The sequence below is a fragment of the Lygodium microphyllum genome, chromosome 15, assembly GCF_053477565.2.
Source record: "Lygodium microphyllum isolate KBCC chromosome 15, Lygodium_microphyllum_v1.1.10, whole genome shotgun sequence".
In the NCBI taxonomy this organism is placed as follows: domain Eukaryota; kingdom Viridiplantae; phylum Streptophyta; class Polypodiopsida; order Schizaeales; family Lygodiaceae; genus Lygodium; species Lygodium microphyllum.
The window spans coordinates 98988137-99012606 of record NC_141149.1 but is presented as its reverse complement, the minus strand read 5'-3'; the positions used below and the strand labels follow the sequence as shown (position 1 = coordinate 99012606).

General features: G+C 42.0%; 1 non-coding gene and 1 pseudogene across 1 annotated transcript; one reads left to right on the top strand and one right to left on the bottom strand.

The window, feature by feature from the left end:
- Window positions 1-15276: 15276 nt before the first annotated feature.
- Window positions 15277-15926, top strand: LOC148024812 (uncharacterized; annotated as a pseudogene).
- A 5063-nt stretch (window positions 15927-20989) lies between these two features.
- On the bottom strand, window positions 20990-21061 carry TRNAT-CGU (transfer RNA threonine (anticodon CGU)). The gene has a single exon. It is a non-coding gene; the product is annotated as a tRNA-Thr (tRNA).
- Between the last annotated feature and the right edge of the window lie 3409 nt (window positions 21062-24470).

Here is a 24470-nt window from a genome sequence, read left to right as displayed (position 1 = left end):
TGTCATTAATTATGAATTGAGAGAGAGAGAGTGTGCGTGTGCGTGTGCGTGTGCGTGTGCGTGTGCGTGTGCGTGTGTGGGTGTGGGTGTGTGTGTGTGTGTGTGTGTGTGTGTGTGTGTGTGTGTGTGTGTGTGTGTGTGTGTGTGTGTGTGTGTGTGTGTGTGTGTGTGTGTGTGTGTGTGTGTGTGTGTGTGTGTGTGTGTGTGTGTGTGAAGAAGAAGAAGAAGAAGTAATTCTCATGAGTTGTCAAATTTATATAATATTATAGGTTCATTGTGTAAGGATAATATGCATACCATGATAGCTCAATGTAAATAGCATGCCATGATAAACTCAATGTGAATAGAAATCGCCATTAGATGTATTTATCTTTGAGAAACTTTAAGAAAGGGTCATAAGGGTTCTTTTGAGATTTAGTTTAAGCATGATCATTATAATGTTGGTCTTTCACTTCCTATATATCAATAATTTTATATCCCCATATATTGCAATTTTGCACATTGTACATTGTATTACTCCAAGTTGTCAAAGCTTTCGAATTTTGAATTATCTTCATTTTTATATTAACCTCTAATAAACCCTCGTGCCACATGAAATGTACTTTCAAATCTCAATGTGAAGTGCTAGGAGAACACTAATGTGAAGCGCTAGGAGAATTTAGGTGCTAAGTGCCTAGTTATAGCTACAAGAGTTACATAAGCTTCCAATGTTATTAGTGAATAAAAAGAGTAGGAGGCACTAGCTAATGAATGTGTTAGAACTTTTAATGAATCAATGAAACAACCAAACCAAAAAACATATAATGTTGGTGAATGCCTAGACAATTCCTTTACAAGTTACTGGATTTATATGCAAACAAACATTATATATATCAAAATTGTGTTAAAATGAGTGAACAAACAAAGCAACCATAATAAAAAAATATTGGTCATCAAACTTATCTCACAAAGCTGACCCACTAGCACAAGAAGTGCTCAAAGTTGTAATGCAATCTTGTAAACCCAAGATCTAAGGGTTCCATTCTCATAGGCACCAATGATGGTACCTTATGTATGGCAAACAATGATTATAGGTCCGTTTGGCTAGTCGCAAAACAATGTTGTACCAAAAGATATGGCAACAAGATAAATGATGAAGCAAGGCACTAATTGTTGAATCAAAGCCACATGGCGACAACAAGACAAGTATTACCCCATTTAGCAAGATAAATGATGAGACAATAACCGCATTGTTGAATCAAAGGTACATGGCGACAACAAGACAAGTGCCAATCTATGATGAAAGAAGAATTTTGACAGCTATAAATATTCTCTTGAGAAGTGCGTTGAAATAAGAACCACTCCCAAAATTGTCACATGAATCTTGATCATATAAAAAAAACTAAATTTTTGAATAATTTTGTTGACACATTTTACAAATTAAACGCTTTACAGAAATGATGTTATATCTAGTATGGAAATTGGTCTTTCCAATTAGACTCATGTGTAGTTCACCCAAGAAATGAGTCCAAGCGTGTAACATTCCGCGACGGCAGCATAGGACCCCCCCCCCCCCCCCCCCCCCCCCCCCAAACTGTCAACGCCGACAGCTGGCAAAGGAAGGGGGGGAGTCAGCATGACAATGACAAGGGAGGGGCAACTGCAATTGACGTGGAAAGATGGCGACGACGTGGACGAGTAGGCCATCGATCGTGACGGAGTAGTTGCAGACGAAGACGGTGATAACGATAGTGAGAGGGAGGGGAGGCCACGTGTTTACCCCCGCCCCCCCCCCCCCCCCCCCCCCCCCCCCGGGTATAGTGGCCCGTTCATGGGACGGGCAGCTCGGAGGCCCCAAAAAACTTCCCTCCACCATGCAACATCACACCCCCCATAATATTCCACCACCACTTCACATTCCCCCCCAAAAATAATCCCCTCTCCCTTATATAAACCCCCCATCGTAAGAGGTAAGGGATGGATTGGAACAAAAGGGCCTGAGCGCTCAGCGGCACGCTGAGGGAAAGAGAGAGGAGAGAAGAAGAAGAGTGGGAGAGAGAGGAGAGAAGAAGAGAAGGAGGAGAAGAAGAAGAGGAAGTAAGAGGGAGAGAGAAAGAAGACGAAGAGGAAGAGAGAGAGAGAGAGAGAGAGAGGGGGGAGGAGGGAGATTCTTTCCCTTCCCTTCCTTGGAGGAGGGTGGCCACGCGTGTTTCCTCTTCCTTCTTCCCCGAGTTTTACTACCTTGCCCACAAACTTAATCCCTATCCTGTGAGATTTTCCCCCCTCTTCTGCTTAAGAGGCTGCTGAAATTCTTGCAAGAATTACACCTAAAGCAAGGAATATTGGGAATAGCCCCCAAGCGAAGAATGTCGAGTGCGGGTGGCAATCCCACAAACTGCGATGAAGCCTCAGGCAAGGGCCCCACTATCAACCCAACTGTGGTTCCGGTCATAAGTAATGTATTTCCAAATTAATGGATGCTTGCAAGATTATCACATGAGACACGTTAGGGCCATATTATGCCGCTCAAGAATAGGACATTGAAAAGGATAAACTGCATCATAAGTATTTGAAGGATCGAATTCCCCAAATGTATGTATTAAGAGAAGTTAATTGCATTTAGATGCCATACGATAAACTCATAAACAGCATGTAAGGCTTGAAGCACTGCCGCCTTCCCATCCTCACGATAATAGATATGTTTCCACCACACCATTAGTATGGCATAGCTCGCACATTTGATGGAAGGCAGGATAAGTGATTTAGCCTAAGGAAATTCATTTTCGAAGCTCTAACTAGGCTTTGCCCAAGCTCTTACTAGCAACACAAACTAATAGCTCATGTTTGGTAGATTGGAACCTTGATGTTATGCATAGTTAGTGCAAATAACAATCATGAGGGGTAAAACTAATATGCCTTGGGGACCGTCTAGCAACTACTACCATCATCAACCCAACTTGGGGGATTGGGCTAGGTACGAATTACAATCCCAATCTTCAAAGGCAAGAGGAGAGCTCAAGGGATTGAGAAGACTGATTCAAAGTAAAGACGACTAATCTTTGGAAAAAAGGTTGAGTTACCGAACAATGTAACTGACCTATACGACTTATGTCTTGTACTGTGTCTGAAACCTTAGCATATGCTTTAGTCGAAAGAAGGGTGTGTTAAGTAATTTTACATAGAATCCCTCTTGATCCCAAGGGGAAGAGCAAATACACGATGGAAAGGTTATCACACCTATTATGCAATGTTTTAAAAAGGATAGCATTGTTTTGTTGATGGATCGAATAACATTCTAAATGCTTTTTCATTAAACTGATTGTTGGGATGTGATCTAGATGATTATTCCAAGTGCTTGTGTTTTGGTAGGGGTCAATAATCACAAGTTGCCATGGAAAATAAAGGAATGTTTCCTTGGAAGATGATATTAAGTTGATTGCCTTGATTGTGCTTGATTCTTAATTGGATTAATTAATAAACGATATTTTACATGGGTGGATCATCTCCAAGCTCACGACGCAGATTACCCCAAGAGGGCACTACTCAATTCACGGGCCGAAGGTTGAGTGGTGAAAAGGCCAACCACGCAAAGTGTGTCTCACTCCTAGGTCGCTTGGGGTTAGTGGAGCTCTAGACACCCCTTGGTGAGTCCGAAACGGAGCTAAAGACTGCCGTGAGCCCAATGTCTGGAGGTGTTGGAAGATCATATTCTAGATACTAGATAGAAATTATGGTGCCATGTGATTTGAACCGGATACTTCTATTGGACAAAAGGGAATATATAATTTCTCCTATATGGGCAAGAGACAAAGATTAACTTGAAGATAAGTTAAGGAACTTGTTTGTCAAAAGGATTGCTTGCTCTATGTTCATGTATGTGCCATGAAATTACACAAACGAACCTCGTTCCCTAAGAGGCCTAATTCATGAAGCTGATTTTGAATGCCACACATAAATGTGATAGGACCTAATTAGAAAACTAATGCTATCAAGGGAAGAGGGTGGGCAAAACCCCTTCTCACAAGGTTTTGCCGTCGTTTGACCTCTATGTATGATTAGGTTAGAAGCTGATTCATGTCATTTTAGGGGACTGGAAATGGACTTTACCCTATGGGTAGAGAGATCGCGCAATGCATCCCTCTCATCTCCCATTCTCTTTGAACCAAGTGCGGTATGGATCTGCTTTGGGTTGGGTATCTCTGTGTAAAGTAGGATGGTCCAAAATCCGACGCTAGAATGCTATCAGGAGACCTTGACCCCTAGGAACCTAGATTTCAGATCGATCCTAGTGGGTTCAGCCGTGAATGTTCCGTTGCGGAGGAGACTCGGGAGACCCTAGGTGACAAACCCCGAAACATTCCATGGGAGTGCCGGGTGGCGATGCTTAGATTCGTTTCTCAATGGACCGCTAAAACTACTTGGATAGCCAATAGGCGGGCATGTTGCAGTTGGTATCAAAGCAAAACTTTGTAATGTTAATGTATGGTTCATAAACATATCCTAAATAGAATAACCTAAGTGGTATGGTTTGATTGTTATGCACCTTTGGTACCCACGAATGCTGACATGCAAGAGAAGAAATTCATTCTTAAGAAAATTAAGGCATCCGAGTTTGATGGAGAAGGGATAGATGTCGCAGCCGAGGCAAAGATATGGATTGAGTCAATGGATGATTATATTTTTTCTTTGGAAACTGCTCCTACCAATCAAGCAATGACAACCAAAATTAAGTTTGTTGGTCAAGCTTGGTTATGATGGAAGCAATGGTACAAAGATCAAGGTGTTTCTGAAGACGTTGTCACTTGGGCTCAGCTAAAAGATGTTGTACACGGACGATACCTTCCACCAACTTACCAGACTTTGAGGATGAATGAATTCTTCAAGCTCAAGCAGCTATAATTAACCTTGGAAGCTTACTACTCAAAGTTTGTAACCCTACTAAAGTACGCCCCACCTATGGATATTGTGCAGTAAGTATCCAAGTTTTGCCATGGCCTAAACACTCCTCTAAACCACCGTCTTGAAGCAATGCATCCAACGAACTTGCAAGATGCATTACTTCGAGCAAAATCAATCATCCAAGAACTTGGATCAAGCAAAGATGATTCCCAAGATCAGGAGAAGAGCTGCCACTTGTGCGCGCAGAGTTAGGGCACATCCGTAGGAGATGTCCCACACCATTGATGCTTCCTCTGCAAAGAGCTAGAACACGTCCAAGTCAACTGCCATAACTTAAGTCCAGAAGATGAACCTCGAAGGAAACGAAGCTACACAAGTGCAATCTTTGGATATATAGAGGGATCATATGAAGACGAAGACCTAAAACCCATAACACCTCTTTAGGATGATTAGAAGTCTTAGAAATTTTGTCAATATGAAATACATTTTGTATTGGAATAAACTTTACTCTTGTAACTACCATTAACATGAGTAATATGAGTTGCATCTATTTTGAGCCTAAAACTTGCAAATGACTAGAGATACTCTAGCAAGGATTGGGTCTTTCTAGAATGTCAAAGCTTAGAAGTATTCTTTAGTATTACAAGCAAAACGGATTGTCCATGGAGCCCAGTCCCGAACTAAGAAGAGGACAATCTAGGTACATAGTTTCTAAGATAAAAGACCACTTCGATCTGCTAAAAGGATCCTAGGACAATTTGGTAAGAAGAAACTCCTACCAAGGACAACTAAGAACCTTGTGAACCCAAGTGATAAAGCTCTCCATTGTTTCTATTTCAGGGGGAGTTAGGTCATTTCAAAAGGGAATGTCCAAAGCACCCTATACATCAATGCTCCAAGTGCCAAACATTGGACATAATTATGTCAAGTGTCCCAATAGGACTCGAAGAGAACTTGAACTTACAAGGAATGAAATTATACAAGCTCCAGTGATCTAGAATATACCAGATACTTAGGAAAAACCTAGAGGATATCCATGAGATGTAATTGCAATAAACTCTTTACTTGTAATCCAGACTCAGCTAGATCTAATACAATAAGTTGATGTTTCAAAAGACTGCATGTTTATGAGTGATCAAAGTAGCGCAGGGGATGGATGATGGGTCTTAACCCACAGGCCCTAAGCCCTACTAATCCTTCCCTTTCCCAGATCTTCCAAAATGAGGACATCTCGAGTTCTTTAAGGGGGCCAATATGTACCATTCTACAACGGGGGCATAGGAACCCCCCCAACTTCCAATGCCGACAGCTAGCAGAGGAAGAGGGGGGAATCAGCATGATGATGACGAGGGAGGGGCAGCTATAGTTGATGTGGAAAGATGGCAAAAACATGGACGAGTAGGCAGTTGATGGTGACTGAGTATTTGTAGATGAAGACGCCGATAACATTATTGAGAGGGAGGGGAGGCCACATGTTTACTCCCCCTTGGGCAAAACGGCCCCGTTCACAAGACGGGCAACTGGGAGGCCCCAAAAAACTCCCCGCCACCATGTAGTATCTCACCCCCCATAATATTCCACCACCACTTCATGTTCCCCCCCCAAAAAAATAATCCCCCCTCCCTTATATAAACCTCCCCATCGTAAGAGGTAAGAAGGTATTGGAACGGAAGGGCATGGGCACTGAGCAACACGCTAAGGGAGAGAAAGCGAGAGCAACATGCTAAGAAGAAGAGGAGAAAGAAAGAGAGAGAGAGAAAGAAGAAGAAGAGGGAAAGAGAGAGAGAGGGGGGGAGGGAGAGAGGGAGATTCTTTCCCTTCCCCTCCTTAGAGGAGGGTGGCCACATGTGTTTCCTCTTCCTTCTTCCCGAGTTTTACTGCCTTTTCCGCAAACTTAATCCCTATCCTGTGAGCTTTTCCCCCTCTTCTGCTTAAAAGGCTAGTGAAATTGCTACAAAAATTACACCTAAAGCAAGGAAGATCAAGAATGGTCCCCCGAGCGAAGAATGTCGAGTGCATGTGTGGCAATCCCACAAACCGCGACGAAGCCTCGAGCAAGGGCACCACTACCAACCCAACCGCGGTTCCAATCGTAAGTAATGTATTTCCAAATTAATCGATGCTTGCTCGATTATCCCACGAGACACATTAGGGCCGTATTATGCCACTCAAGAATAGGACATTGAAAATTATAAACTACATTGTAAGTATTTGAAGGATCGAATTTCCCAAATGTGTGTATTAAGAGAAGTTAATTGCATTTAGATGCCATACGATAAACTCATAAATAGCATATAAGGCTTCAAGCATTGCCATCTTCCCGTCCTAACAATAATAGATGTGTTTCCACCACACCGTTGGTATGACATAGCTTGCACACCTGATGGAAGGCAAGATAAGTGATTTAGCCTAAGGAAATTCATTTTCAAAGCTCTAGGCTTTGCCCAAGCTCTTACTAGCAACACGAATTGATAGCTCATGTTTGGTAGATTGGAACATTGATGTTATGCATAGTTAGCACAAATAACAATCATGAGGGCTAAAACTAATATGCCTTGGGGACTGTCTAGCAACTACTACCTTCATCAACCCAACTTGGGGGATTGGGCTAGGTATGAATTACAATCCCAATCTTCAAAGGCAAGAGGAGAGCTCAAGGGATTGAGAAGACCGAGTCAAAGTAAAGACCACTAATCTTTGGAAAGAAGGTTGAGTTATCGAACAATGTAAATGATCTATAGAACTTATATCTTGTACTATGTTTGAAACGTTAACATATGCCTTAGTCGAAAGAAGGGCGTATTAAGTAATTTTACATAGAATCACTCTTGATCCCAAGGGGGAGAGCAAATACGCGATAGAAAGGTTATCACACCTATTCCTTCAATATTTGGAAAAGGATAGCATTGTTTTTGTTGATGGATCGAATAATGTTCTAAATGCTTTTGCATTAAATTGATTGTTGGGATGTGATCTGAATGATTATTCCAAGTGCTTGTGTTTTGGTAGGGATCAGTAATGACAAGTTGCCATGGAAAATAAAGGAATGTTTACTTGGAAGATGATATTAGGTTGATTGCCTTGATTGTGCTTGATTCTTAATTGGATTAATTAAGAAATGATATTTTACACGAGTGAATCATCTCCAAGGTCACATCGCGGATTACCCCAAGAGGGCACTATTCGATTCACGGGCCGAAGGTCGAGTGGTGAAAAGGCCAACTACGGAAAGTGTGTCTCGCTCCTAAGTCACTTGGGGTCAGTGGAGCTCTAGACACCCCTTGGCGAGAACAGAACGGAGTTGAAGACTGCAGTGAGCCCAATGTCTGGAGGCGTTGGAAGATCCTATTCTAAATGCTAGATAGAAATTATGGTGCCATGTGATTTAGACCAAGTGCTTCTATTGGACAAAAGAAAATATATAATTTCTCTTTATGGGCAAGAGAAAAAGATTAACTTGAAGATAAGTGAAGGAACTTGTTTGTCAAAAGGATTGCTTGCTCTATATTCATGTCTGTGCCCTGAAATTACGCAAACGAACCTCGTTCCCTGAAAGGCCTAATTAAGGAAGTTGATGTTGAATGCCACACATAAATGTGATATGACCTAATTAGAAAACTAATGCTATCAAGGGAAGTGGGTGGGAAAAACCCCTTCTCACAAGGTTTTACCGTCGTTTGACCTCTAGGTATGGTTAGGTTAGAACCCGATTCATGTCATTTTAGGGGACTGGAATGGGACTTTACCCTATGGGTAGAGAAGTCGAGCGATGCATCCCTCTCGTTTTCCATTCTCTTTGAACCAAGTACGGTATGGATCTGCTTCGGATTGGGTATCTCTATGTAAAGTAGGATGGTCCAAAATCCGATGCTAAAATGCTATCAGGAGACCTTGACCCCTAGGAACCCAGATTTCATGTAGATCCTAGTGGGTTCGGCCACGAACGTTGTGTTGCGGGGCGGGACTTGAGAGACCCTAAGCGACAAACCCCGAGACATTCCATGAGAGTATTGGGTGGTGATGCTTAGATTTGATTCTCAACAGACCACTAAAACATGCTTGGAGAGCCGATAGGCAGGCAAGTTACAAATTGATTGGATAGATATCATCTTGAAGGACGTATAGATGCAAAAAACATTTTGGATTCCAATTTATGATTCTTCTACTTTCTAATTCATTGATACTATGGAGGAGGAAACTCTAACTAACTCCACGAAGGCTAGATCAGTTTACGGCAACACCTTTCTTGATGTAGCAACCAACCATCAGGATCTTGATGTAACAAACGAGAACAATAAAGAGATGTTTCTCTGCTGAGTGAAGACAAAGTGTTTTGGGCTAAACAGAGCACTCCACATTGGTGGAGACGGCGAGCAACACTCGCCACGTCTAGTGCACCCTGCTATTCACGTCTCCTTCACGCAGAGCCTTTATTTTCCACTCTCTCAGCACTCAACCATGAGCCGTGCAGCCTCCCCACACCAATCTGCTCACTCATGTCAAGATTGTGGGAAAGAAGAAAGAAGTCTCACTTGTAGCTTTCTCACTTGCACAATGGGGGAATACACACAAAGCTGGAGGCTGAAAACAGTTTTCCTCTTCTTAGTTGTGTAAGCCAAAAAGAACACCAGTATAGAGAAATAGAAGAACCATATATATAGGTCTCAAACCAAACTCAACTAACTAAGGTGGCATACTAACTAAGCCACGAACTAGAGTAGATAAGGATAGCTGTTATCTAGCTATTATTCATGGGCGGTGTACCAACCGCAGCTGCAGAAGCTAACATGTCGGTGACATAAATGCACAACAGTCACCCTGGCATATCACGAGTGGAGCTTGATATCTCAACACTCCCCCTCGAGCTCAATCCCAATTTCTGCACACCCAGCAGGTCTCTGAACTTGCGCAGCTTCTCTACACCCAATGCCTTCGTGAATATGTCAGCTACCTGATTCTCTGTGCTGATATAAACTAGATCAATAAGACCTAGTAAAACCCTCTCCTGTACATAATGAAAATGCACCTCAATGTGCTTTGTTCTAGCATGATAGACTGGGTTATTTGCCAAGTGTATACTACTTATGTTGTCACAATAAATGACAACTGGCCCATCTGTAGGTTGATGCATATCATAAAGTAGCTTATGCAACCAAGCTACCTCACATGCAGCCATTGCTGCACCCCTGTACTCAGCCTCTTTGCTCGACAAGGCAACTGTAGGCTATTTCTTACTGCTCCAAGTGACTGCAGCACTCCCAAAAGAGAACACATATCCACTGGTAGATCGTCTATCAAAAATACTACCAGCCCAATCAGCATCAGTGTATCCATGCAACTGTATCCGAACCCCAGTCTCATAAAATAGTCCATACTGTAATGTGGACTTCACATACCTGAGTATGTGTCTAGCCACATCCAAATGCGGTTTCCTTGGAGCCTACATAAACTGACTTACCAATCCAATAGCATAGCTCAAATCTGGCCTGGTAATAGTCATATAAATCAAACTTCCTACTATGCATCTGTACATAGTAGGGTCTTCAAGAAGCTCACCTGCATCTGCGCTCAGCTTCACATTCTGCTCCAAAGGAACTGAAATAGACTTACAGCCTGTCATCCCATATTTGGACAGCATGTCCAATCTATACTGCCTCTGTAAGAGCCGTATCCCACTTGGTGATCTAATCACCTTAATGCCCAAGAAATAACGCAGCTCTCCCAAATCCTTCATCTCAAACTTCTGCTTCAATAGCATTTTTACATGAAGGATATCTTCATCACTATCACCTATCATAATCAAATCATCAACATAAATGACAAGTAGCATAGTATCTTTCTTTGTTTTTCTCACATAAAGTGAGAAATCTGCCTTGGAAATCTGAAAGCCAATAGTGACAAGATACTGTCCTATCTTGTCAGACCATGCTCTAGGTGCTTGCTTCAAGCCATACAAGGCTTTCTTCAACCTGCAAACAAACTCAGGATGAACAGCATGCACATAACCTGGTGGCTGCTCCATATAGACCTCTTCTTGCAAATCACCATGCAAGAAGGCATTCTTTACATCCATCTAATGTAAAGACCATCCCTTTGATGCAGCCATAGCAATGATTGCTCATACAGTTGCCATCCTTGCAACTGGACTGAATGTTTCTTCATAGTCAATGCCATATGTTTGTGCATACCCCTTGACTACTAATCTTGCCTTGTATCTGTTCACAGAACCATCTACATTGTGCTTCACCTTATAACCCACTTACAACCAATTGCATTCTTATCTTTAGGCAAATGTACCAATTCACATGTAGCATTTGCTTCCAAGGCATCCATTTTTTCATCCATGGCTTTCTCCCAATTTTCTTTTCCCATGGCTTGCTCAAAAGAAGTGGATTCTGGATCCTATATCACTTTGACTATATAAGCATAGTGAATGGCTGTAAATCCATCATATTTCAGCCTATCCACAGGATACCTAGCTCTCGTAGACCTGCGCAAAGTAGGCTCACTTCCAGGTGCTCTCAAAACATCCCTGGTCTTCCTTACTCCAGGTGTAACAACAGAAGGAATACCCAACTCATCATCAATGCTCTGTTGTGAGCACTAGATTCACTATCCACATAAGAGTGACCTGCATTCACATCAAACATGGGCTAATCTACCTTCTCTTTTCCTTTTCGTGAAACCTGCATACCACTATCTGCATTGCTTTGAGAAGATTCTCCTGATCTCAATCTGCCTGTCCATGGCAAAGAATGTGAACCATTGCTAGAGGACACTCCAGGTCCACTAATATCTTGTGACTGCTGCTGCGAATTCTGTGCAGCATTACCATTTTGTGCATCTACATTATCAATCACATTTACTGGTTTATACCAGCTACTCATCTCATCAAAAATAACATCTCTAGTCACTGTAAACTTACGAGTAGAAGGGTTATAGCATCTATACCCTTTCTGCTCTACAAAGAGTAACCAATAAAGATGCACTTCTCAGCTTTTGGATCCAACTTGGATCTCAACTCATCTAGCACATGAACATAGACAATGCAACCAAAAAATTTCAAATGAGAAATATCTGGTTTCCTACCAGTATACCTCTCCTCTGGAGTCATCCCATGTATTGCTGCAGTGGGAGTCCTATTCATTATGTAGACTGCTATAGCAACTGCTTTAGCCCAATAAAAATCTGGCAAGTCTTTTTCGTTGAGCATGGCACGAGATACCTCCCCAATATGCCTGTTTTTCCTTTCTGCAATTCCATTTTGTTGTGGGGTATGACTGCATGAATATTGCTGCTTTATGCCATGCTCCTGCAGGAACCTTGCAAACTCATTTGAGAGGTACTCTCCCCCTCCATCTGACCTTAGGCATTTTATTTACAGGCATGTTTCTTTTTCAACCATAGCTTTAAGAGTTTTGAAATGCCCAAAAACTTCACTTTTCTTTTTCATAAAGTACACCCAAACTTTTCTACTATAGTCATCAATAAAAGTGACAAAATAATGACAGCCTCCAATAGATGCAGCTTTAGTAGTCCACACATCAGAGTGGATTAATTCCAATGGCTTCTTACTCTCTTGAACATGTCTAGGAAATGGTTTCCTTGCCTGTTTTCCAAATTGACAGGCTTCACATACCTTATGCATTTCTGCAACCTTGAATTTAGGCAATCCTGCAACAATATTTTGGGCCTGCATTGATTTAAGTCGATGTACACTAACATGACCAATGCGTTTATGCCAAATATCAATATCTGCAACTACACTGGTCCCATGTGCAAACATTGTTGCACTCAATTCGGGCATGTCTGCATCCAACATAAACATTCTACCCTTTTTCTTTCCTTTCGCTATCAGGCGACCTTTATTTTTCATATCCTCAACAAAGTATCCATGAGGATTAAATCTGACGTGCAAGCCCTGCTCAACCATTTGACCAACAGAAACCAGATTCTTGGTGATATTCGGGACATGAAATACATCTGACATGTATTTCTTTTTTCCATCCTACACAAACAAAGGAATTTTTCCAATCTGCACAATAGGATGTGCAGTATCATCACCAGTCTCCACAAATCCTAATTTTTTCATTTTCCTTGCATCCTGCATCCATTCTGCATGACCTGTCATGTGGTTTGACGCATCTGAGTCAACATACCACACTTTGCACTTGTCACAGAATTGTTCATGTGCTGCACCATAAACAAATGCTCATTTCTGTCATCACCCTGTCTACTAGAAGATGCATAATTCCCTTGTTGGAATTTTCCATTCATGATGTCATTCTGCTTTTTATAGCAGTCTTTAGCCATATGACCCATTTTACCACAGTAGTTGTATTCAACATTGTTGTTTGCATTTTGGCCTCTTTGCCATCCACCACGACCTCTTTGGCTCCCCCTGCCTCTAGAGTTACCATGTCCTCCTCCATAGGACTGGTTTTCTTGAGTTTGCTGCATATTTTGATTTCTACCACGGCCTCCAGATCGGCCTCCTCTACCTTTGCCTCTACCTCTTCCAACATTCGAGTAGAAGACAGTTTCTTTTGAAGTTCCTCCTGAAGAAGATGCACCACCATTTCTCTCCTCCTCAAAAATTAGAAGAGCAATCAACTCCTCAAAATCAGGAAATCTTTCACAGACGAAAATGGATGTTCAGAACTGTACATAATCCTTTCCTAGGCCATTCAAGGTCATAGAAACTAAATCATCATCTTCCACTGGCGACCCAATGGAAGCAAGTGTTTCTGCAATCTTCTTCACCTTCATGTGGTAGTCATTGATGCTCATACTTTCTCTTTGCACATTGTGCAACTCTTGCTTGAGCTGCATTTTCCTAGCTTGCGTATTTGTGCTATACATTTTTGACAAAGTATCTCATGCCTCCTTTGGCGTACTTGCATCCTGAATATGCACAATCATAGAGTCTAAAATACTGATAGACAGCCAGTACATAACTTTTCTAGCTCTCTCATGCCAATCTTTAAATGCCTGCATTTGCTGTTGATTGGGAACATCAGGAAGAACTGGTTCTTCTTTATTTCCTGCAATGAATTCCCAATATCCTTTTCCCATAAGGAAATTCGTCATTCTAAACTTCCATGGTTGGAAGTTGTTCTTGTCAAGCTTTTCAGTGACAATCTGTGAAAGAGAATCAGACGCCATTACAGAACACTGCAAAAAATTCTGTCACTGCAAAAAACACAGCTTCAGCCTCACAAGGGCAAATCTGCAAAACTAACGAAAGTGGTATTTGACCACACAGTCACTTCCTAGTGACGATTTTGCATCAAAACAGGCAACAATGATGATTTTGTAACTCTCAATGTCTCTGCACATAGGCATACGATGCAATTTCTACGGTAACTGGAAAACTTCTGCCTCTAAAACAGGCCCCGAAATGGCCTCAAATCAAAAAAACAAGGCATCTCAATCTGAGACAATGCACTCTTGCACTTTCCGGCTGTGCTACCTGCAGAGACTTGCTCCCAAACTCGAAAAATGAAAGCAACACTGGTCCTCTTACCAGAACACCGCAAACTTGGTTTGCTTTCTTGAGCTCCTTACCACAAACCAGGCTCTAATACCATGTCAAGATTGTGGGAGAGAAGGAAAGAGTATCACTTGTAGCTTTCTCACTTGCACAATGGGGGAAATACATACAAAGGTGGAGGCTAAAAATAGTTTTCCTCTTGTTAGTTGTGTAAGCCAAAAAGAACACCAGTAAAGAGAAATTGAAGAACCCTATATATGGGTTTCAAACCAAACTCAACTAACTAAGGTGGCATACTAACTAAGCCACGAACTAGAGTAGATAAGGATAGCTGTCATCTAGCTATTATTCATGGGTGGTGTACCAACCGCATCTACAGCTAACACGTCGATGACATAAATGCACAACGGTCACCTTGGCATATCACAAGTGGAGCTCGATATCTCAACAACTCACCTATGTACGAAGATGCATTTATGCAGCCGGAGTTTGCTACAACACAACCCGTGCAACCAAAACCTGTGTAGATGGAGCACATGTTTTAGGCAATCTCCAACATGCTCCTGCAAGTGAATCACACAAACCAAACCCTACTCAACTACTTATTGTCCAGCGCTCCTCACCTTCACAAACCCGATCCCAAAATCAGACCCAAACCATTCTCTGGGCTGCCGACCGAAGATGTGCAACCAAAACCTGTGTAGATGGAGCACATGTTTTAGGACGTCTCCAACGTGCTCCTGCAAGGGAATCACACAAACCAAACCCTGCTCAACTACTTATTGTCTAGCGCTCCTCACCTTCACAAACCCGATCCCAAATTTTCACCCAAACCATTCTCTAGGCGGCTGGACCATTTTGAGAATGTTTCAAGCTACCATCAATGGTCTGATGAGCGGAAGGCCATGGAGATTTGGACACTGTTGGAAAATGTCGCTGCAACTTGGTTCATCCAGCAGCAAGAAGAAATTAAAGGTGATTGGCAAGTCTTAAAAACATTACTGATAAAAAAAAATTCACATCAAAATATTACACAGACAGCACTTTAGCAGCTCAACGCTTTGAGGCAACAACAGCTTGAACTAGTAGCTCAATTTGCAGTTAGAATGAATCAGCTTTTACTGGAGCTGACCCCACAATGTCAGAAGACTTGAAGTTGTTCTTTCTTTGGCCACGCCTCCGTCATGGCATTTCCAGGCGAGTACGAGATCAAGGCTCAACCTCTTTTCATGCTGCCATTTAGATAGCACAACGTATCGAGGCCTCAACCAATACTGATACTCCAATGGCCATGGTTCCTCAACCAAGTGCACAGAGGCAACTAGTGGAGTCAACTCCAACACCCATGGATATCGATATCCAGAATGCTCAAATCAATTCTCGGCGAGCATTACCTACACGGGATGACCAAGGACGACCAAAGTGTTTTTATTGCAACAACTATGGCCATATTAAGCGGCATTGCAGGAAGCTTCGTATGCAACAACACCACTAGAATGCTCAGGTACAACTTGTTGATGCTGCCGCCTTAGCCGAATTGCTAGAAAACATCTAGGCCAGATGGTGGCGGAGGAGCATCACCCGCATATTCAAGCCGCCTCATCTTCCAGACGCATGGTGTGTTCAACTTTAGCCCATTTAGGTAACACATCTCATGAAGTTCTTCTAGACTCAGGCAGTAGCATTTCATCCATTAGTGAATAGTTAGTTCAGGAGTTAGGATTACACACAACCACAACACCTTCAATCCAGGTCTTGTTTGGCGATAACCAACAAGTATATCACTCTCATACACAAGCTCATTGTAATTTCTCTTTAGCTCAGCATTCTTTTTATGTGTTACCCAAGCAGTTGTTTCCCATGACTTGAGGCTATGATTGGTTTGTCAAGACAAAGGCTCAATTACATTTTGATACTCAACAACTGGTGTTACCAATTTCACTTCCAATTCCATTACTGATGTGCTCACACATAAACCCCACGATCATTCACACACAGGTCACATTAGAAAGCTCTCACACACGTTTGCGTGATGTTCAAGATATTTTAAGGAAGTTTCCTACCCTTTATCACACAAGAGCCAAGACCTCACAAATTAATTTCTTCACACAGCATGTAATCAACACAGGAGATTCCCCTCTTGTACGCATGGCATCTCACAGAAGGTCTCCCTTAGAAAAAGAAAGAATCGACCATGCAGTTTCAGATATGCTTCAGAAAGGAATCATCGTGCCATCTAATAGTAATTGGGTTTCTGAACCCCATCTAGTGCGCAAGGATGACGGCACTTATCGATTTTGCATCGACGTCTGACCCTTACATAAAGTCACTGTCCATGATCTTTATCCTCTCCCTAGGATAGATGATTTACTAGATCAGCTAGGTAAATCAAGATATTTCACATCTCTCGACCTGGCCTCTGGATATTGGCAGATACCATTGAACCCGGAAGATGCTCACAAAACAGCATTCCGCACTCAAAAGGGGCTATTTCAGTTTACTCGCATGCCCTTTGGATTATCTAATGCCGGAAGCACTTTCCAGCGAACAACAAACGCTATCTTTCATGATCTAATCGACAAAGGTGTAGTATTAGTGTATCTGGATGAGATATTGATTCACACACAGATGTGGCGGCAACATCTACAGGTTTTAGAGCAGGTGCTCAAGCACATCAATGAATATAACCTTCAACTGCAATTTAAAAAATGCCGATGGGGTAGTACTTTGCTCAAATTCTTGGGGTTTTTGATCTCTGCAGATGGCATACAGATGGATCCGTCTAAAGTCACCACAATCTCAAACTATCCTCCACCATCCTCAGTCAAAACCCTCCAAAGTTTCTTGGGCATGGCCAATTTCTCCCTACGCTTCGTCCCCAACCTAGCTGCGATTACCTATCCACTCCGACAACTCTTGAAGAAAGGCATACGATACAAATGGACTTCAGCATGCAACCAAAGCTTTGTCCGACTTAAACAAATCATTCAGAAAACTGCTCTATTAGCTCACCTAGACTTCTCAAAGCCTTTTAAGCTACAAACAGATGCTTCAAATCAGGGAATCGGGGCAGTTTTATTACAACAGGATGATCTTCAGAGGTGGCACCCCATCTCGTTCATTAGCTGCTCTCTTACAAAGGCCAAATAAAACTATTCAACAACTGAGAAGGAGTTACTGGCCATTGTGTGGGCATTTCACAAGTTTCACCCCTATCTACACGGCACAAAGGTCCAAGTCGAGACCGATCATCAGCCATTGGTCTCTTTAATACACAAACAACATCCACCAGGAAGATTACTCAGATGGTCCCTTGCCTTGCAGGAATATAAGTTCACTTTAACCTACTGTAAAGGAACACAAAATCTCATTGCTGATGGTCTCTCCCGTTCCGAATATCAGGCAGCTCAGTTCAATCCCCCACCCATGGCCTTACCAATCCACATAGACCAAATGGCGGCAATATAGCAGAATGACCCCATCATCAAACAACTCATTTTACAAGTAACCTCGCCTCAGCCCCACACTACTCAACGCAGGTTTGTAGTGATCAACAACGTCCTACACTATGTGGCCAACAATCAACAACCCCGCATCTTTGTGCCTCAAACATTACAAGGCCCATACCTGGAATTTTATCATAACTTTCCTCTCTCAGGACACCTGGGTTACATTATTACTGGCCAGGGATGCGGAAATCAGTGTCACAACATCTACATGAATGCCCTGTATGCCAGAGCATCAAATCGCCACCACAAAATGTTGGTTTTCTATCCTCCATACAGGTCAATGAGCCATTTGAGTTGGTTGGGTGGGACCTGATGGGTCCATTCCCTACGTCCATTACTGGAAACAAGCACATACTCATCATCACTGAGTACCTGACTCGATGGTGTGAAGCAGTTGCACTACCTGATGCCTCAGCTTCCACAATAGCTACCACATTGTTGGAGAAGCTGATTTTCAGTCATGGCTGCCCACAACAACTATTATCTGACCAAGGCCCTCAATTCATCAGTGAGGTCCTCAAAATACTGACCCAAAGTTTAGGCGTCGAACAGTTGTTCACTTCACCTTACCATCCACAGACGAATGGCCTAACAAAGAGATTAAATAGAACAATCAAACAGGTAATATCCGCATTTGTCAACCCTTACATCAGGATTGGGATCAGGTGCTTCCATTTGCAATTCACGCATACAACACATCAGTCCAAGCCTTCGACAAAGGTCAGCCCATTTCGAGCGCTTTATGGGCGGGATCCGCGACTTCCACCTGATTTGAACTCTCTTCAAGTGGCCCCAACTCAAGCCGAAGCATCTGATTGGTGGTTGTACCTTCAACAATGACAGCCCATCCTACGCAGAGAAATACATCATAACCTCCACGTGGCTCAACAACGTCAAAAACGTGACTATGACCAAGGACGACATCCAGTGGAATATGCTTCAGGAGATATGGTCATGGTCTATTTTCCATCGCGTCGCAAAGGGCTCAGTGAATCCCTTCTACATCGATGGGTAGGCCCATACAAAGTCCTACAGTGCATACGCACAAATACATATCGTTTGCATCAAATCAGTCAGTAACTATGGCACATGTAATCAGAATCAAGCCCTGTAAACTGCCCATTGTATAGCTTACATATCTCACTCCTGGAAGCATCCTTTGTTTATAGGGGGGAGGTGTGGAGGAGGAAACTCTAACTAACTCCACGAAGGCTAGATCAGTTCACGGCAACACCTTTCTTGATGTAGTAGCCAACCATCAGGATCTTGATGTAACAAACGAGAACAATAAAGAGAGGTTTCTCTGCTGAGTGAAGGCAGAGTGTTTTGGGCTAAACAAAGCACTCCACAATACTAAATGAAAATATGTACGACGCACTCATGGTAGTCACCTCTTATGAGTCGGACCTTGTGCTTGGGTAACACAAGGTGTTTGTTTTTTTGTTTCTGACTGTCAATCCTCATCAAGGAATATACATAGAGAGAAATCAAGTTCTCTAAGCATTAAACATAGCTTCAATACGGTTTGGAAAAAAGAGGTTGTCAAGAAGGGAGAGGTTACAATATAGTCATGAGTTAAATATGCTCCCCGATAAGTACTTTCAAGATATAGATAGGGATAGGCAAAGATATGCAGATAATCATTTGTATTTGAATATATATTTGCAAATACTTGGATGCATACTTGGTTACAAAGAATTCACCAGTTCATTCCTCTGTATCAATTTTTTATTTTAATCATTAATATCCCCTTAGACAATTTATCAAGTAAGGAAACATCATTTCAAAAATAAGAGTGAAGTTGATTGAATGATTAGTAGAAGGGACTTCTATAGCACAAATTGTTATTCTAATTCGTATCTCACCCTACCATTATTTCTTTTTAAGTAAACATGTTTCATCAATTAGATCTTCTTGGATCAGTTTGATGATTAAATAGCAACGAGTTTGCCAAAAACTTCACAAATAAATAATGTGTTATTGTTTCTATTTATTGATCAATATTACAAAAAATTTACCTTAATAAAGTATAAGAGAGAGATTACGAATTAAGATATTGAAAAATGTGATACAAATAAATATTCAATGTTTATTTCTTTCTTTTCTTTAAGCATGCAGATCCAGATGGGAATATATTTTTCTATTTGGGCAAAACATAGCCTATTGGAATTTCCCCCTATACGAGGATTCAAAGCTTAATCAGCAAAGAAGTCTCGACTAAGTGTTTGTAATTAAGTAGTAGCACCAATCTCAAGTACATCTAAATATGACGTTTATTTGCTAATTATATTAGCAAAGTTTCTTCCTTTCCCCGACCCATTGATCAGGAAGAATTTTGTATTTTTTTATCAAAATAGATTTAATGTGTAATAGAAATGCCATTCTCAATTTCAATACATTTTGTTTTAAACTAGTAGAAAATATTACATAAATGTAGCATATAAGAAGGAAAAAGAAATCATAAAGGAATATTCGCAACAAAGTGTAAATGAATTGCATGATACCTCTCAAAAATAAAAAATTGATCAGAGACAATGACTGCACTGTTGAATCAGAGGTACATGGCCACATCAACGACAAATTTAACAGAGATACATGGCGATGGCGACAACAACGACAAATTCAAGAGAGATGCATGGCGAAGGGGACGACACCATCGACACCAAGACAAGTAACAGCCCATGGCGACGACGACGACACGACAAGGAAAGCAGACAACAACGACAAATTCAAGAGAGACGCATGGCGAAGGGGACAACAACGACATCAAAGACAAGTAACATGGCGATGGCGACGACGACGACACGACAAGGCAAGCAGACAACAACGACAAATTCAAGAGAGACGCATGGCGAAGGGGACAACAACGACATCAAAGACAAGTAACGTGGCGATGGCGACAACGACGACACGACAAGGCAAGCAGACAACAACGACAAATTCAAGAGAGAGGCATGGCGAAGGGGACGATACCATAGACACCAAGACAAGTAACAGCCTACGACAAATTCAAGAGATGCATGGCGAAGGGGACAATAACGACATCAAAGACAAGTATCATGGCGATGGCGACAACGACGACACGACAAGGCAAGCAATATCAGGCTTCAGCCCCCAGCGGGGTTTGAACTCGCGACCTTTCGCTTACGAAACGAACGCACTACCACTGTGCTATGGAGGCGCTCGGTTCAGAAACTCGTGTTATTCATATGATGTCAAAACTCTCAACCTAATAGAGTCACCGCCGTCATCACGAAAAGTCCACGACGTGCGCAATTAAGACAAGTTCCCAAAAGGAATCGATTTTGATGTTCCAAATCTTTAGGGAATGCTGGTTTTATAACCAACACACTCGAAATACATGCAGCTATTTTCAAAGGCATAAAAAGTTCCAGCCAACATTTCTAGAATTCTAAATAGAAATAAAGTAAAATGTCATTTTTTTGTTAGCACGGGATGGAGAGGGGGGGAGGTGGGCAGGGTGGGGTGGGGGTGTAAGCCATTCCCACACACTTCACCACACTTTCAATTGTGTAGCAACTAAAGATAGCCATATTTTGGAGAAGATGCATCTTGCTCTACCAAATCTTACTATGCACATTGTGGAAGGGCGGTGGTTTTCATTTTTGGCGAGGTAAGCAAGTTTGTTCATACTTATAAAGTTGAACACGACCTTCTTAAAAAGATTTTGTAAGCTTTAGTTGGATGACATGAATATCTTTACTAGTCCTTAGTACTAACTCCCGCATTACAAAAAAAGACAGGCATCTATTTTTAGTACATAGCGAGACAAATGAGCATGCTACATCATGTTCATTTTACTTGCAAAAGTCCCACAAAGTCCAATAAGAGCTAGACCTAGAATCGCCACCATATGCACATATTAACTATGGAAAGGAGAAGGAACCACCATGAAAACACATTACATCTATGATGCTCTTAGGGCCAATTGGTTCATGCCAAAACACACATAAACATGGCACTTGAGTTTCCAAACACTTAGCCATTCTTCATCACAACATTACATCCAATAAGCATTCCCTTGTTCCAAGCCTCTCTCACCTCTTCGTTGTTGCTCCCATTCCTTATATGATGAGAGAGGTCTCTTTTCTTAAGTCCAATTAGAAATTGCAAGAAGCAAACTATCCTTATTCATTAATGAGTGCTAGCCTTGTTGGATAGGAGTATATCTGAGTTGTGGAAGGTTCATGTTTTAATACATAAAAATTAGGCGAATTCGGAAAGCATTGCTCTTTAGGCAATTTCTATCTTTGGGTGAAAGGATTTTCTACCCCTCAAAATTCCAAATATGTGACAATAAAAGAAATCTTCTCTTATTCATGGAATAAGCAAAGCCTTCAGTAAATTCTCAATAAGATGCTTAGATTGCAATATGTAATAAAGTTAAAGGAGGAGTTTATTATACTTTGATATATTGAACACTTTGAGGCATCAAAGAAGCCAAGAAGGCTCGACTAGATTGTGACTATCTTTATGAAAATGCATTAAGAACAAATATGGTTTTCTTACTTTTTTTGAGCTACCTCCTCTTCTTCTCGCCCTTGCATACAAACGTGAGTTTGTATTTCACAAACTACATCCTCTTTCAAACAATTCAAATCATTAGTTCAAATGACTTTCTCATACACAAGCATCACTACAAGATATAGACCTTATACCGACGTTTAAAGTGATGAAAATACAAATAACAAAATTTGCCCCCGTCGTCGCAAAAAGCGTCGTTATTGACGACGCCATAGAAACGTCGCTATTGACGTCGCTATTGGTGTCGCTAAATGCGTCGCTATTTGCGTCGCAAATAGCGACGCATATAGCGCGTCGCAAATAGTGACGCATTTAGCGACGCCAATAGTGATGCAACCAGTAAATTTGCGACGCGCATAGCAACGGCAATAGCGACGCAAGCAGTAAATTTGCGATGCCAATAGCGACGGTAATAGGGATTAAAAAAATTTTGTGGCAGAGCCATACAAAATAGTTTCTGTACTACTGTATACAAAGCGCTTGGAAACAAAAAGAATATATACTGAAATCATAAAACTGATACATGAAATAAATTCATAATTGCATAAAAAGTGATTGGTACAATCATGACAGGATATCACTAATACATAGAAAATGTCTACATAGATCAGGCGACTAAAAAATAAAGGTGTGCGAGCTAGAAATCCTCGTCCCCCGAAAGCTCGTCCCGCCGCAAAGGAGCATTGAACGGATTCTGCAGAAAAAGAAACAACACACCAATCCACCATACAATAATGCATTTAAATATCTCATGGTAACTACGGACAAGAAAGATGAGTGACTTACAGGGCCGCCGCGTCTGTACAATCGGTTGATCAATGCATTGAGACCGTGCCTCTCTGCATATCGAGTCTCAAGGCCTTGTGGATTGCGATTTGTAATGGAGTGCTACAAAGAAAACAAAATGCTAGCTGTTAGAAACATGATTTTCAGTACAAAGATTATTTCAAAAAAACAAACAAGCAAAACAAAAGAGAAACTTACAAAGTCCTCCAAATATGTCATGTGGTCGCCACTCCCAAGATGATGGACCACTCCAGCCTCAAGTCGTGCCCTCGCCGCCTTGCGCTGCTGACTCCAAGGCCCTGGAGAATCTGTAGCCTCCTCCCTCAGTTGGCGCCAGTCGTCTGCATCTAACCACTCGGGCTTTGCAGCCCCACTCTTAATTGCCTTGCGTGTCTTGGATCATCTATGTGACATGTATGCACGCATGCAATCCATCATCCAGCCCGTAGAGAATCTATCTACTGCGGCTGGCACCGGAAACTCCTCGTGCAAGGATGCTGCTATGTAGTCCTTGCTCCCCTCCGGTATGTTCTTCCAATGATCCAGGACATTGTGCCGAAAAACTTGTTGGCACAACTCTCTCATGCGAGCCATCACCCTCCTCCCCTCATCATTCATGATGATGGCTCCTGACCTTCTATCGACCAGATATCCATAACCCCTAGGAGTCTGCCTAAGATGGGTCCTCTCCCATCTCCATCCACGCTCCTGGGCATATCCAGGAGACCCCTCCACATCCGGTGCACCGACGGGGGTAACCTCTCTCAGAGTGGCACCCAAAGGGTGTTGAGATATCGAGCTCCACTCGTGATACGCCAGGGTGACCGTTGTGTATTTATGTCACCGACGTGTCAGTTGCAGATGCGGTTGGTACACCGCCCATGAATAATAGCTACATGATAGCTATCCTTATCTATTCTAGTTCGTGGCTCAGTTAGTATGCCACCTTAGTTAGTTGAGTTTGGTTTGAGACCCATATAGAGGGTTCTTCTATTTCTTTGTACTAGAGTTCTTTTGGCTTACACAACTAAGAAGAGAAAAACTGTTTTTCAGCCTCCACCCTTGTGTGTCTTCCCCCATTGTGCAAGCAAGAAAGCTTCAAGCGAGACTCCTTCCTTCTCTCCCACAATCTTGACATGGTATCAGAGTCTTGTTCGTGGTAAGGAGCTCAAGAAAGCAAGCCAAGCTCGCGGTGGTCTGGTAAGAGGAGCAGTGTTGCTTTCATTTTCTGTTTTGGGAGCAGATCTCTACAGGTAGCA